The 16,106-nt window shown below is 42.9% G+C and overlaps 1 protein-coding gene across 1 annotated transcript in view; it reads right to left on the bottom strand.

Annotated features, from left to right (window-relative positions):
- The window catches only part of HS6ST3 (heparan sulfate 6-O-sulfotransferase 3), a 959,379-nt gene that overhangs the window by 586,794 nt on the left and 356,479 nt on the right, over window positions 1–16,106 (bottom strand). The gene's annotated exons all lie outside the window — the stretch shown is intronic.

Here is a 16,106-nt window from a genome sequence, read left to right as displayed (position 1 = left end):
CAGACTACCTCTTCTCTCAAGAAGGCCGAAGCCAGTGTTGGTGCTGGGCAGAGCACAGTGAACTTTGGCCCTGATAGCAGCTCTTCTGCTGGAGGCTCATCAGGTTGTTCTTCTTCAGCAGAGAAGTCTATCAAATCCCCTGTCTCTGCAACTGATGTCTGGGGATAGAGGTTCACCATCTCCTGTTCTTGGAACCCAGAAGATGCTATCAGTGCTGGGCAGAGGTTAGCAGAGCTCTGCCCTGTTGTAAGCACTTTAGGTTTGGGGACGGCAATCTCCAGATTTTCTACTGCCGATTCTCCGGCATGCTGCTGAACGTGTTCTAGCAGTTTCCTGTATGCCATTTCCAGCTGCTGTTCCTTCCTTAGCAAATAGTCTAGATCATGTTTGAGCTCTGAGACCCCTGCAAGACCGAGCATAGCCTCTCTATATTCTCGCAGGTCCTCAAGGGGATCTGTAAGGCTCTCCCACAGCAATCCAGGGCCTCCCAAGTCATATCCCTCTGGAGAGCATTTTGTTGTCTCCCCTAAATATCCCTGCTCTGCGTGCCATTGAAGAGCCCGATAATGACTGTCCAGCTCTATCTCCTGCTGGACCAGCCTGTCCAACTCAGTCACCCATTGCTCCTGGGGCCGCTCTCCCAAGAATGCCATCCGCAATGCCCGTTGGTCACTGGCCCATTGCTCTTGGTTTGGAAAGCACTTACCCTCTTTTATAACAGTGAGCTGGAGGGCTCCAATCCAGAGCTCCACCCGAATACGCTGCCTAAGCTCCAGGTATTCATCCTCAGACACAGTCCTGGTGTATGCTGAAAGGACGATCCGCAGCAGCCCTGGAAACTCTGATGCCAGGTCCATATCTTCGCTGGGGTGACCGAAGTCTGCTATCCTGATCTTGGATCCAGGTGAAAGTTTGGATGTCCCAGACTGCAGGAAGCATCCCACCGCTGCCACCAATGTCACGGAACGTCCCTCACTCCGTTTGAGTGTTTCCATCAGTATACCACTTCCTCCCAGTCTGGACTCAGATATCCGATATTCCAACCGCTCTCAAGCATAAAGCAAGGCGAGACTTGCTTAGATGCTAACATGGACTATTTTATTATCACACATGGACACAACAGATAAAATAACTCAGAGACTCTTCCCCCCCACCCTTGGAAAAGAGGGCGGGTTAAACTGTCCAAAGACAATGGACACACAGGTCAGGTGTGTTCAAACTTTTTCATTTTAAATCCATTGTGGTGGTGTATAGAGCCAAAAAGATTTGAATTGTGTCGATGTCCCAATATTTATGGACCTGACTGTATTAGTATTAGGGTGTGATATTGATATTATCATTTGAGTATTAATTTCTAATAAGAATTTAACAATTTTATTAATAATATAGATATATTGTAACTGGTTTAGACAACCTTTGGTTGGAAATGAAATCCAGGTAAATGGGGAAATTTGTAAAAATGGGATTAGTTTAGATTAAGATAACAATTTTGTAATTTTACATTTGTACAATAAGCCCTTATTGAGAGAAAAAAAGATTAAGATGAGGTTGTTAAATGGAATACAGCTGCCATAATATTTAACAAAGCCAAGATGGATGGAATACATTACAAGTTTTTCTACAAAAATGAAATCTTAAGGTCTGATAATAACTTGATGTGCGGTCCATGATGTGAGAGTAATAATACATAAAATTTAAATATAACAGACCCATCACATCAAGTCCATACACCCTGTTAGGATAGATGCCACCTGCAGCCAATTGTAGTTTTTGATGTGGCTGAGAGCTTTCTGTTCTGTCATATACAGATTGTTGGTCCTTTTGTTTTTATTTATTTTTATTTTTGAAATCCAAAGCACAATGTGTGGATTTTGAAATTAGGTTCCCTTTCCCTTTTGGTATAAGCAGAAGAATATCTTGGATTTATGGACATCTCTGCATGACTGCAGGGTATTGTTATCATTTATTATAATATTGCCAGGAAAAAGTTGTCTTTTTGAAACATGAAACTGGAGTTCTTACATAAACAGCATGATAGAAAACAAATATAAAACAAAAAAAACGAAAAAGACCAAAATTGAAACAATAATAAGAGTGTAAAGTCCAATACAAAAGAGTCCAATAATAATAAGTGACGTAAAAACTCCTCAATGTGAAAATGTTGAAAGATGGCAATTCAAATATGATAAATCTGTGTGGTGAAATGCTTACCAGAACGTAATCCAAAAACAGACAGATGGCTTAAACCCAGCCCGGGCCTTTAGAGAGCGATTCCAACGTGACAGGATCAGTTGCACTTGTGCAGCATATTCAGATCTCCAATTTGTCAACAGTTCGCAGTGTTGCCATAGTTCACCCTTGATGGGCACCTCACCAGCAAACTTGCAGTAGACAGTTCAGTCTTTTAAACAGACACAAGCATGTGGCAGCAAGTCATGTTTTTTCATCTGGAGGTCAAAAAAAAGCAGGCGCCAGTCGGTGTACTGGCGTGTGGGAGCATGCGTGTGAGCGTGCGCCTGTGAGCATCGGTGTGCACGTGCGCGCGCGACCCGGCCTGCCTCTGACTCTCCGTTGATTGCTGCCTGTACCCGACCTTGGCTTGTTTGACCCTTCTTCTGCCTGCTCCCTTGTACCATGCTGCCTGTCTGTTGCCGAACTTTGCCTGTGTCCTGACCTGCCTGCTTGCTCCTGCTCAGCACCTGTTTGCCTGTGTTCCAGTTCTCCATCTGCTGCTTGAAGATCCACTTCCACCCAGCACCTGGATCTCCCATCAGGCTCTCTTACCATTCCTTACTCCCGTGCTTCCTGTCCATTCTACCAGGGGCCGCGAGTGGGATATGTACGGGAGACCTCCCTCTGCCCAAGCGGACTCACCGGTCTGGTAAGTAAAGTCTGACACCTACAACAAATGGGCTTCAAAGATGAATTCTTACATGCTATACAGGCCCTATATTATCCACCCAAAACAAGAATTAAATTGCCTGGGTGCAACTCGAGCTTTTTCACACTGGGCAGAGGCACCCAACAGGGATGCCCTCTGTCTCCCTTACTATTTGCCCTTGCATTGGAACCCCTTGTGATCGCCATCAAACAACACCCAGACATATGTGGCTATTCCCTTGATTCTTCTCCCTTTAAGCTTTGCATGTAAGCAGATGATGTCATGATCTTTATGACTCAACCCCACGTATCCCTTCCCAACTTATGTACCATTCTAACAAAATTTGCCTCTATTTCTGGACTCACGGTGAACATGTCTAAGTCCATTACGCTTCCAGTTAATTTTCCCTCTGCCCAGTGTGAGATACTCCGTAGTTCCTTTTCATTCCTTTGGTCGACTAACAAAATTCTCTACCTCGGCATCTACATCACACCACATTTCTCATCTATTTATGAGGCTAATTACTCAGCCTGCTTGTCCAGACTGTGGAACTTACTTAAAATTTGGAGTTCATACCAAATATCATTCTTAGGAAGAATCATGGCAGTCAAAATGACCCTATTACCGAAACTCTTATTTCTTTTTCGATCCCTCCCTATTAATATTCCTAAATCCGGTATTGACAAGCTACAACAAGATATTAATAGATTTATTTGGCAGAATAAACGCCCCAGATTCTCCAAACACATTCTCTATAAATCCCAAACTACCGGAGGCCTGGGTTTTTCCAACCTTTGATTTTACTTCCTGGCGGCACGCTTTTCCCAGATAGCGCAGTGGAACATCCTAGACTCAGAGGTACCCTGAGTCAAATTTGAGGCCAAATCTGTTAGGCCCTATAGCCCCATGTCCATGCTATGGTCACCTTCCAACTTTACATACAAGCTTTCCCTCCTCAACTCCATTGTTTTCCATTTTCTCATCCTCTGGCACTGATATAAAAACAAGCTTAACTTAATTTCACCTGCCCCCCCGGGCTCATCCTTTCTTGGAGATCCACTATTTGTTACTGCGTTTAACCACCCAGACAGTTTTACATGGTGGAAATCCAATTCCTTAATCACTTTAGCAGTTCTTCAGTCTGGAGATACATTCGTTACATTCGAACAGCTTCGTGCACAGAAACAAATCCCTCTACGGGAACACTTTCACTTTATACAAATAAGGCATTTTTATATAACACATTTTAACCCTACCCCTTCCTCCTCTCCCATGTCCTTTGAACAAATTTGTCGTGATGCCCACAGAGGCAAGGGCCTCATTTCCATTCTTTACAAAACGGCATTAGTTTAATATTTTTCAGCTGATCCTCTATTTAGAAACAAATGGGAATCTGACTGTGATGAACAATTTGCCCCAAAGGACTGGGATACCATGCTGACAAATTTACGTAAGGCTACTAAATCACTGGCGGTCAGAGAAACAGCCTATAAGATAATGACCAGTTGGTAATACACTCCTTCCAGACTTCAAGTAATGTTCCTAGGTACATCTGGTTTATGCTTCAGAGGCTGCCAACAGCCAGGCACATTTAAACACATTTTTTGGCCCAGCTGGCCCTGATCTGGGGGAAAGTAACTGCCGTGGCTTCGGCAATTACTGGAACTCCTCTGCAGCTCACGGTCCCAAAGCGTTTACTGGGGGCGACAATCCCAGGGACTCTCTGCAAGGAAGAATGCCTGATACACACCATATGTGTAGCTACTTTGTGGGCCATTGCTCTTCATTGGAAATCCCCTGCAGTTCCATTTTCTTCCATACTGAACAGAATAGATGTTGTGATGATAATGGAAAGAATCTTGTATACCCTACAGGATAGGTTGCATCTATTCTATTGCAGATGGGAACCCTAGAAAACCCATAGACACATATGCCCTGTACACACGATCGGACATTGATCGGACATTCCGACAACAAAATCCATGGAGTTTTTTCTGACGGATGTTGGCTCAAACTTGTCTTGCATACACAAGGTCGCACAAAGTTGTCGGAAAATCCCATCGGTCTGAATGCGGTGACGTAAAACACGTACGTCGGGACTATAAATGGGGCAGTAGCCAATAGCTTTCATCTCTTAATTTATTCTGAGCATACATGGGACTTTGTGCATCAGATTTGTGTACATACGATCAGAATTTAACTGATCGGATTTTGTTGACGGAAAATTTTATAGCCTGCTCTCAAACTTTGTGTGTCGGAAATTCTGATGGAAAAAGTCTGATGGAGCCCACACACGATCGGAATTTCCGACAACACAATCCGATCGTACTTTTTCCGACAGTGTGTAAACGGCAATAGTGTTAGCATCGGACTAACGGTAGTTCAGAATTGCGGTAATGTCTTAAATGTTTTGCAATCCTTGTATGTACCCTCTCTATGGTAGTTCTGCTGTATGCTTCAGATTGTTCTTTATGTAATCCTTCTATGTCACTCCTTGGTTATCAGTTATGCGATGTACCAGGTTACATGTTTATATTACTTCATTTTTTTTTGTTATGATTTTGCCTTTATCAAAAATAAAAAACGTTTGTAAACAAAAAAGAAAACAAGCCATTGTAATATATTTATGGAAGCTGGACCCAGTAATGAAGGGTTCACCCCGATATAGTCGAGCTGTAGCTTTATGCAAAGGTGCTATTAGACAAAGTTAGACATTATTTTAGTCAAATAATTAATTTTTAATCGTCCCCTATTCTGTGCAGCAAATACACAGCTAACTAAATGTTTGTCTAATGAAAGGTTCAAGATATGAATTTGTTTTGTTTGTTTATGTACAAATCTAACAAAGAAAATGCATACATTTGAATCCAGCCACCTTATTGCCTCTATTGGAGGAGGCTGGAGACAAAGAAAAACCACATATGTTAAATTGATGACGTAGGGATCAGCTGCTGTGAGTCCAGTGCAGGGCACAATCCCTGAAGACCCAGATATTTAATTTTTTGTAGATTTGATCCCGGTTTTATACTGAGGATGGCAATACCCATACTGAGTATGCAGTTTATCACCCAGAAGGATACGCTGTATTCAGAGTCATTAGATCCTTTTCCCCCAGCTCAAGAAGCAGAGCTCCATGTTTTAGCAAAGCCTGTGAGCTATAAAAAGAGTATATATTTATATAGATAGTCGAGATATAGAGAGCTTTTGGTTCCATTTGAAGGGCCAAAAGTTTGTTTTTACTTCGACAGGTAAAACAATAAAGCATGCCAAGTTAATTGATCGGCTGTTTTCAACCTTCCAGCTTCTTGCTGAGGTAGCCATATTAACTTTAAAACTCACACATGGAAGCAGACCAGGCGAATCTAAGGATGCTGCATTTACAGCCCGGGACACTTGCTGGGTCTGTGCAACTCACAGATTCCACCCTAGTTCTAGCCCCGTATAGCTGGGATTAATAATTCAACTTTAAGGACCGCAGAATGAGAAGAACAAGTGGTCCACAGGGGGCAACTTCTTATGAAACAGGACTTTGGAAAAGGTGATCATTTATGTCTGCCAGACACTCTTTTGCCTCCAGCTTGACAGATTGACCGTGTCATCAGTCACAAGCAGTTATGGCTTCCTTAGTAAATGAGCGTGGGATAGAGCCAAGGTTCTTCACAGTTGTTTTTATAACATACCACTTCTTGTTTTACCTGTTACCAAAGGTGTTACAAAAAGCCGAACATCCCTTCCAGAGATTACAAAAAGATATATCCAGATGCCCAAGTCAGGATCTTAAGAGTATGAATTTTGTCTATATGGACATGTTTTCTGGATGTCCAGTGGCAAATGCTACTGCAAAGGCCACAGTAAAAAGTGTTATCAGAAGTAGTTTGTAAGTACAGAGTGCCAGAATCTACAGAGAGTAACAGAGGAAATCATTTTTATAGGAGAGTACTTACTAGAAGTTTTGATGTTTTGTTTTACACTCCCTACTGTCTACAATGTAGAGGAAAAAGTAGAGTAAGAAACTAGAAAACTTTTGCCTGAATGTTTTCTTATATTTTATCAAGCCCTTAAGGGGAATGTTGGACTCTCTCCCTATGTGATTTTGTTTGGGAATGTGTTACTCATTTGCTTATATTTTGTCTCAGCAGCTGAAATTCTCTATTTGAATCTCACAGAGAATTTTGCTGATCTTTTAAGGTTTTTGACAAACACATTTATGTGTTTTCTCCCCAATTCCTGCTCCTAAAAGTTTGGAAGGATCTAAAACTAAAGCCAGGTGACTTGTGGATTGTTAAGAGACATATAAATATAAGGAAATGTTTGGAGACTCAATACAGCATCTATTTCATGTACAGTTGTGCAAAACTTGAAGGAAAAGTCAGCTTGATCCACACCAAACACTGCAAAAATGACTAAATTAAAGAAATCTCTGTGTTTGATTTGTTTCCATCTTTGAATCACAGTCTAGGGTACTATTTATTCAAATACTAATTGTAAGGGATATATATATAATGTAATTTGAAAAGTAGTTTAGCCATGTTGAAGACATATTTGTCTTTTGTACATCTTCCATTTTATGTAGAATTGTATGTGTTTACATATGCTGATAAGTCAGCATGCCAACAATTAAGCTAGAAGGCCATTCTGGCCACAGGAGTGTACAGCCAGTACTCTTTATATATGTCTTATTTGTAATGAAAAAGCTGCTCAGCTATTATTTTCTCCACAATGGAGTTTTGCCTCTTTGGCCAGGACTACCTCCACCTAAGCGTGTGAAGGTTCCAGGTTAAAAGGTGATAGCAGGTATAGTTAGTGATCAAAATATTGATCAAAAGAGAGGAGACTGTTAAGCAAATTTGTAAGTTCTGTATATAATTGTATTCTATTTTGTATGTATTGCACACTGCCCCCACACGGCATTAATAATGTTTTCATTACATGTTTGCATTCTTTCGAGTCCTGATTAGAATTAGTCTGCCTATGTAACGCCCCTTGTTACCATAAACGTAATTGTAATATTAATGTGATACCTACGTAATCATGTGTATAAAAACCTTCAATCGCGTCATGATAAAGCAGAACAGTTATTTGGAAAGATGCAGAGTGTATCTTTTGTGTCTGTTCCCTACTGCAGTAGTTATTATTAATTTGGAACCACTAATCAATATGAGGATAGGAGTTGCCTATCTATAAAATGTGCAGGTCAAAAATATATATATATATATATATATATATATATATATATATATATATATATATATATACGGATTTCAGGTCAGGTTGCAAGGTCCAAATACTGCTCAAAGACATGGCATCCTCCAGCCGTGGATGAGATCATGTGCTCCTACTCTATATGACAGACCAGCTGCCTCCTGCGCCATCCAGTCCCTCCCTGGGCTGTATTGTTTGCATTAAATAAAATCTTTTAAAGCGTTATTACACTATGGAAGTCTCTTTTTGATACTTATATGTGTGGATGCCACATCTTTGAGCAGTATTTGGACCTTGCAACCTGACCTGGAATCCGTTTTGATGATTCAAAAGCGTGTACTGACCAAACTTAATTGAAAGGTCACACGCTCTGAGGTGAGCGGCCATTACCTTGGGGTGGGGAGCACCTGAGTGTAATCACTGCTGCAGATCGCTCTAGTCACAGTCACCTATCAAGTCATGTTTATTATCTTTGTATTAAGGATGCTGAAAACTGACCCTGGATTGTCAGAATATCACGGACCTATATGCACCTGAGCACTTTATGGATCACTTTTGTATCAATATTTATATTTTATGAAGTGTGTGTATATTCACGCTATATGATGTTGTAAGCTGTATGATGACAACAGTCGCTTATATATATATTTTTTATTCTTGGGATTGAATTTATAGGCGCATCACTTTAGTTAACAATTTTGTTATTTAGGTTTTTTGCTGCAGGTTCACCACTTCACAATTATGTGCCACTTTGTCTTGGTCTATCACATAAAAGCCCAATAAAACCCAATAAGTAACATTTACGTTTTTGGTTGTAACATGACAAAATGTGGAAAATTTCAAGGGGTGTGAATACTTTTTCAAGGCACTGAGTTTGCTCTAGTCAGGGTTATTCATATAAGACAATACTGCCACACAGGACATTGGATGTTATTCTACTAGCAAGACAGATCTATAAGGGGAAAAACTATATAGAGTGGTCCAGGTGAATACTCCCTAGATCAAAAATTCAAACAATAACTCAATGGTGCACAATTGTGCCAAAATCAATGACTATACCAGTCAGTCCACTGTTTCCATAATTTGTCAAACAGTTTACATTTACCAATCCTAATAGACAAGCATCGCTTGCTAAGGCTATAACTTTAGATTTATTGGGAGCTTGGGACATTTTTCAATGTCTAGCTATTTTTCTTGCTGCCAGAAGGACATGGGCGATCACTGTTCGGAATGATGAGGAAATCTCAGCAATTTGTAAATTTAGAATAGCTGGAGCAGGGTTGGGCTTTAGCAGGACACCAGTTATGTCAGATAGTAACTTGAATTTCTCTCTCCAAAAACTTTTTGCAGGCCCAAAAAATATGGTATAAATTAAGGTATTATGGTATTAAATGGTATCTGTCCACATCCTCTCCTGCAAAGGGCCGAATGAGCGGGTGAGAATTTGGACAATCTGTATCAGGAGTAGGGATGAGCCATTCAACTCGAACATCGGGTGTTCATTTGTTCTAAAATGAACCAAAGATATGGGGCGTTTGTGGGAAATTCGAGCTTCGTGGAATGCCCCACAATGCACTGCGAGATCGCAGTGCATTGCTGTATGATGATTGGCCAAAGCATGCACCTGATCTGCATGCTTTGGCCAATCATGGTGCGCTCTGCTGAGAGTGTCATAATTGGCCAAAGGCAGGGTGCCTTTGGCCAATCATGGCTCAGGGGGACTAAGTCCACGCCCCACACTATATAAGGCTGCTTACATAGCATACTTGGGTGCCTGAGAGAAGAGAGGAGTAAAGTGAGGAGGAGGAGGCACAACTCCAATGAGGCAGGATGTCCTCTACGGGGCAGCTTAAGGGCAGCCACCCTATTGTATCACACCACAGAGCTTCGCAGGTGCAGGGCTCTGCTGACTCCCCGCTGACTTTTAAAAGTTCCTTGGTGTGGGCCTTTTTCAACACGTGTGCCGCAGATCATACCATTGCTGTTTGCAACCTATGTCTAAAGCGGATCAAGTGTGGCCAGAACAGCAGGCGCTTGGGCACCACATGCTTGGCCAGACATATGACAACCTGCCATGCAGTTCGTTGGCAATAGCACTTGAAAGACCCACATCATAGAATAAGGTGGACTTCTCCTTGCTCCTCATCTGGGATCTACAACCCTAATATACCTCCAGTCCTCTCAAAAACCTGCACTGTGAGGAATGAAGGTATAGCAATAGGTGTCCCAAGTACATGCAGCCAATCTGTTAGCAGTACACCACCAACTGATTTTAGCAGGCAAATTACCCTACCCCAGTTGCTGAACCGTACAAAGAAATTCAGTCCCAGCTATCCACATGCTCAGCGTCTAAATGATCGCTTGCCCAAATTACTATATTTTTGATATTTTTTATATAATATTTCAAAGCAGGGCCTGTTCCTGCGCCCAACAAGAGTAACTGTGAGGGGTTACAGTGTTCTGACAACACCAAAACCAAAGGCCCAATTTTCTTCCCCTGTTTAACATGGGAATGTAATTACAATTTTTGATATAATATTTCACAGCAGGGCCCGTTCCTGCACCCAACAAGAGTAAATGTGAGGGGTTACAGTGTTCTGGCACCACCAACACCTAAGGCCCAATTTTTCTGCAGAGTGTATAGGGCAAGCTGTATAGTATATATACTGCTATTCAGAGTATGTAGTGCCTGGGGGCCTGGGGGACCCCTCACGCCATTTGTTTTTTAAATTTTGGTGCGGGGTTCCCCATAATATCCATACCAGACCTGAAGGGCCTGGTGTTGAACTGGGGAGGAAACCCACACCATTTTTTCAATGATTTTTATCTATATTTCCAGGATCTGACAATACATTAAATTACATTTTCCTTTAGAAATGTCATTTTGCTGTGGTACTGTTATAAACATGGGAAAGATGTGCTACTTTACAGGCAGACTAAGGAGACCCCCCCCAGGCACAATATTTAAAGGAATGTTTCATTTTTATTGTTTCACTTTAAGCATTATTAAAAACACTACTACTGCAGTTTTTAAAACTTTTTTTGCATTGATGTCCCCTGGGGCAGGACACGGGTCCCCAAACACTTTTTTATGGCAATAAATTGCATATAAGCCTTTAAAATTATCACTTTTGATTTTTCACATTCGTGTCCCAAAGACTTTAACAGTGTTCATGTGTTCGCACAAATTTTTTGCCTGTTCGCATGTTCTGCTGTGAACCAAACCGGGGGGGTGTTCGGCTCATTCCTAATCAGGAATAAGAAACCATCTCTTTACCAATTTTAGAAGTAGTTCCCAGTGATTTACGCAATGGGACACCTTATATGTGTACCTAAACGCCATAAGCTGCTGAGAGGCAGCAAAGGAATGCTGATGTATGGCTTCCCATTTAGGAAGTTGATTTGTTTTAATAAACAGCCTCTTTTGCTGGAGCAGGTTGTAGAACAGAGAGATTCCTCTAGCTTTTATAAAGGCAGAGGAGAAAAATGCCCAAGTAGATGAATCAATGGAAACCGTGGGTAGAGGTTTTTACATAAAAATGTTGCTATGCGAATATATTTGAAGTCATCAACTGTAGAAAACCCATGTTCTTTCCTCAATTTGGAACAAGTTTTTAATGTTGAATCTTGAAATAGGTCATCTACCCACAGTGGCGGCTGGTGTTTTTTTGGGGGGGGTGCGGCAAACAATGCATCCGCAGCCCCCCCCGGTCGGGTCAAACGCACCAACCTCCCCCCACCCTCGGATGGTGGGAAATGCACCTAACCCATCAATGGCCCAGGCAGTGCTTTCTGATGGGCGGCGGCTTCTCCTGCGTCTCCTCACAGAGGCCGTGCATCTCATCACCTCCTAAACCAATAGGATCGCTTCTCCTTTTGGACAATCAGGAAAGACCCCTTTCCCGAGTGGCCAGGAAGAGAATCAGTGTGACAATAGTGACTATTCATTTGCTATTGTCACACAAACTGGGTGAGCGGGGGGGCGTAGTGCCCCCAAGCCCACCCTTTTTTTAAGCCTATTAGAGCCTCAGGCTCCAATCAGGTGCTTAAAAAAACATTGGAATCCATGCATCTGGTGCCCCACATGTAGATTAGGGGGGCAGACGCATGGATAAGGGGCGGCGCCCCTGCACCCTGCATTACGGATTATCACTGTCTACCCACCTAACTCCAAGATCCACCCAGTTACTCAGTTTGTTGTAAGGGAGTAGAAGTTCAAACGTATCAATAGGAACACAGATATGTTTTGGGGTGATTGTGGAGGTGTGTTGCAAAAGCGTTCTCCAAGCTGACAGGGAGGTGCATGGGGTTAAGGGTAAGAGATTCAAATATTTTGGCTTCCAAACATCTTCTAGGAGCAGTAAGAATAGATTTGAAGTCCCTACTAGATATTTCTCAACTTCTACCCATACGGCCTCAGAATAGAGATTGAACCAATGTTTTAATTAGATCCAGATGGGTGGCTATGTAATAGTCTTGGAGATCTACAAGGCTCTTTCCCCCAACCCTTTTGTAGTGAATGAGATGTGTGTAAGAACATCTCGCTCTTTTACATTACCAGATTTAGCGTATCAGTAGTGTTGACAAGGAATGTATATTTCCGAGTTTAAGGGGGATTGGTAGGGTGCAAAAAACATATTTTTTATAATCTTGGGGAGAATTAGAATTGTAAACTATGGATGCACTGATATCGCTGAGTACGAGTACCAATATTTTTTTTCAAGTACTCGCTGATACCAATTACCGATACTTATCACCTAGGAAGAGTAGGTAGAGGGGTGGTTTGGGAGGTGGGGGGTGTTGTTCAGGAGTTGGGTGAGGGCAGGGTGGGAGGGGGGAGTAGAGGGGTAAGTGAGGGCAGGGTAGATGAGGGTAGGGTGAAATAGGGATTGTGGGGTGGGAGAGTTGGGATGGAAAAGCCTGTGATCACTGGGGGAAGAGGATGGGGATGGGAGGGTCATTGGGAGACATGGGGGCAGAGGTGACAGCTGGTGGAGGGAAGGAGGACACAACATTACAATACAGGAGGTTAGGAGGGCACAGTAAGGGGGGTATAAGGGCACATTAAGTGAGGTAGGAGGGCACAGTAAGGGGTTAGGAGAGCACAGTATAGGGAGGTAGGAGGGCACAGTATAGGGGGGTAGGAGGGCACAGTAGGAGGGGGAAAATCTAGCGGCGGCGCTGGCGGCCATTTTGCTGGAGCCAGCTGCTCAGAAAATTAAAAAACAAACATTCCCGATTTTCCCAAAAATCCCGATTCGGGACAGCCTCCGGTCGGGACAAGGGTCCCAAAATCGGGATTATCCCGGGAAAATCGGGACTGTTGGTAACTATGGTATACATCATTCAACCAATTATGTGCTAACAGAAACGCTGTTATTTAAATTCCCTCCCACAAGATTGGGTATTCAATGTGAACACGTTGACCTTATTTATAAACATTCGCTAACCTTTGTGAACAGCTTGTACTGTATACCACCGTGTAGCATGGCAAATCAGGAAGCAGAACAGAAATAAGCAATTATGACTGCTGCCATGTCCATATATAATTACAGAATATACATAGAAAATAGTTTTAAAACATGAACACATTGATAAGACTTATGCCCCGTACACACGGTCGGATTTTCCGATGGACATTGTCTGATCGGAGCGTGTTGTCGAAAATTCCGACCGTGTGTGGGCTCCATCGGACATTTTCCATCGGATTTTCTGACACACAAAGTTGGAGAGCAGGAGATAAAATTTTCCGACAACAAAATCCGATCGCGTCAATTCCGATCGTGTGTGGCCTGTTCCGACGCACAAAGTGCCACGCATGCTCAGAAGAAATTCCGACACGGGACAGCTCGTTCTGGTAAACTTAGCGTTCGTAATGGATACAGCATTTTCGTCACGCTGCAATGTTCAAAATGGTTTAATACAGCGCACTCTCTTCTTCTTTATAATGTGACAAGAATTAAGTCGTTTTGCTGCTCATATTCACACACACTTCTCACAAACTTTTATTTGTGTTTTTTTAGTGGGATTCCCTGAATATATTGTTATTAGTTGTCACATCTGACAGTTTTAAATTTTTTTATTTTTTTTTATTTTGGATTTTAAGCCTTTTTTTTTCTTTAATGTTTGGATTTTTTCCAAGGCTGATCTTTGTTCAATGTTATTTTTATTTTTACTCCAGAATATTTTTGGGTGTGTTTTGTGTGTCAAGTTACCCCAACACCATTGATATCTTGTATTATTTAATCTCCAGGAGATTGTTTGGTGTTGGTGTCCCTTGTTCATTTCACATTGTATATTTGAAATGTACCTGAATCCTCACAAACAAACGGTCCTTTTTGAAGTAAAACACATAGGAGAGTATAATTCAAAACAAAAATCCTTTATTAAGGGATCAGAACCAAACAAAGAGGAAGGCAACACTGGATCAACATGAGAAATTAGCGAAGCCTGGGACCCCCACGGCAGACATCAATTCTTCAACATCAAAATTGGTGGCCTGAGGAGTCCATATGTAAGGGAGTGCAGTCTGGTCCGGGATTCACAGAGACTCGGATAGCAGCAGATGACATCTGTGTCCCCAGGCTGTGGTACCACAAGAGGCTGCATTTTTTGGCCGACCAGACTGGATCCAGGGTCCTCACTTTCTGGTCTTCCTTTCACGCTTCATTCCGGGCTGTGGCTGTGCAGTTGGAGATGTGGCAGGAGGAGGAGTAGGACCTGGAGGAGGAGGAGGAGGAGGACCTGCAGGAGGAGGAGGACTGGGAGGACCTGGAGGAGAAGGAGGAGGAGGAGGACCTGCAGGAGGAGGACCATCCCAAAGATGTGTGTGAGGTGTAATTTGGCCCCTCATACCTTTCTCCAGAGCCTCCGATATGAGGGCCTCACACATGGCTTTTTGGCCCTCCTCCATCCTCTGCATTTTATATGCTATGAAGGCAGCAATGTTCTCCTGCCTGGTGTGTGGTGCTCCCAAGACCTCTGTAGCCCTCCAAAAGAATGCTATAGCTGCCTCCTCTAGGGTACTCCTCCTACTGCCACTTTCTGTTTTCAGGGGGGGTGGAGGGACCTTGATATCAGCCAGCCGGCTCAGCCCGGCCACCTCCTGGCTGAGACTTCCCTGTGTATGAAAAAGGGACATAGTTTTAGTTTTTGCATCATCAATCACAATCCTAAATTAGTACTCCCAACTAACATCTAGTTAACATCATTGATTGGACAAGCAGAAATATTTAGAGGAATGCTATACCTGGCTCAATCTGGGCTCCTCCACATGTGGCCTGGAAGGCCCAGGTTGGGCGTCAGAAGCCTCAGCTGGGGGGGAAGGAAGCGTGGAAGGAAGACTGGAGAGGGATGGCCTGGATTCAGTCTGGCCTGCCAGAAAATGCAGCCTGTCGTAGTACAACATCCTGGGGACATAGATGTCATCTGCTGCTCCGGATCTCTGTGAATCCAGGACTTTCTTGCGCTCCCTCAGATATGTGCTCCTCAGGCCACCAATGAAAATCTTTAAATAAGTGATGTCTGCCGTGGGGATCACCTGCTTCACAATTTCACACAATTGCTCCAGTGCTGCCTTCCTCTTTGCTTGGTTCTTGAAATGGGGGTGGGTAAGCTCCCACAGACAGGGCAGCTCACTTAGCATATCTATGAATACTGACATGAAGTCATTATCTTTCATTAAGATATCCATGTTCACTGCAAGACACAACACAAGACAAAGCCTAATGTCACACAAAACTCTCCTAATCTTGTTACAATATAGTCCTCAATCTCGAAGCAGTATAGGTACAAGTTTGTCTCTTACCTTCGTTCTTACGATCGGCGCGTCCAATGCTCCTTCCTCCGCTCACAGATCGTACGTAATACGCACGCGTGTTACGCTTTATACACACTGCGCATGCGTGTAACTCCGCCCGCCCCTGACGTTCTTTCTAGTGTATTCCCCGCCCCTTTTCGTTCGGCGCAGTGGGGGAAGAGCATGATGGCGGAGTTACAACAGGTGCGTGATAATTCTAACAAC

The sequence above is a fragment of the Aquarana catesbeiana genome, linkage group LG02, assembly GCF_042186555.1.
Source record: "Aquarana catesbeiana isolate 2022-GZ linkage group LG02, ASM4218655v1, whole genome shotgun sequence".
Classification (NCBI taxonomy): domain Eukaryota; kingdom Metazoa; phylum Chordata; class Amphibia; order Anura; family Ranidae; genus Aquarana; species Aquarana catesbeiana.
This window is presented reverse-complemented; position numbering and strand designations above follow the sequence as displayed.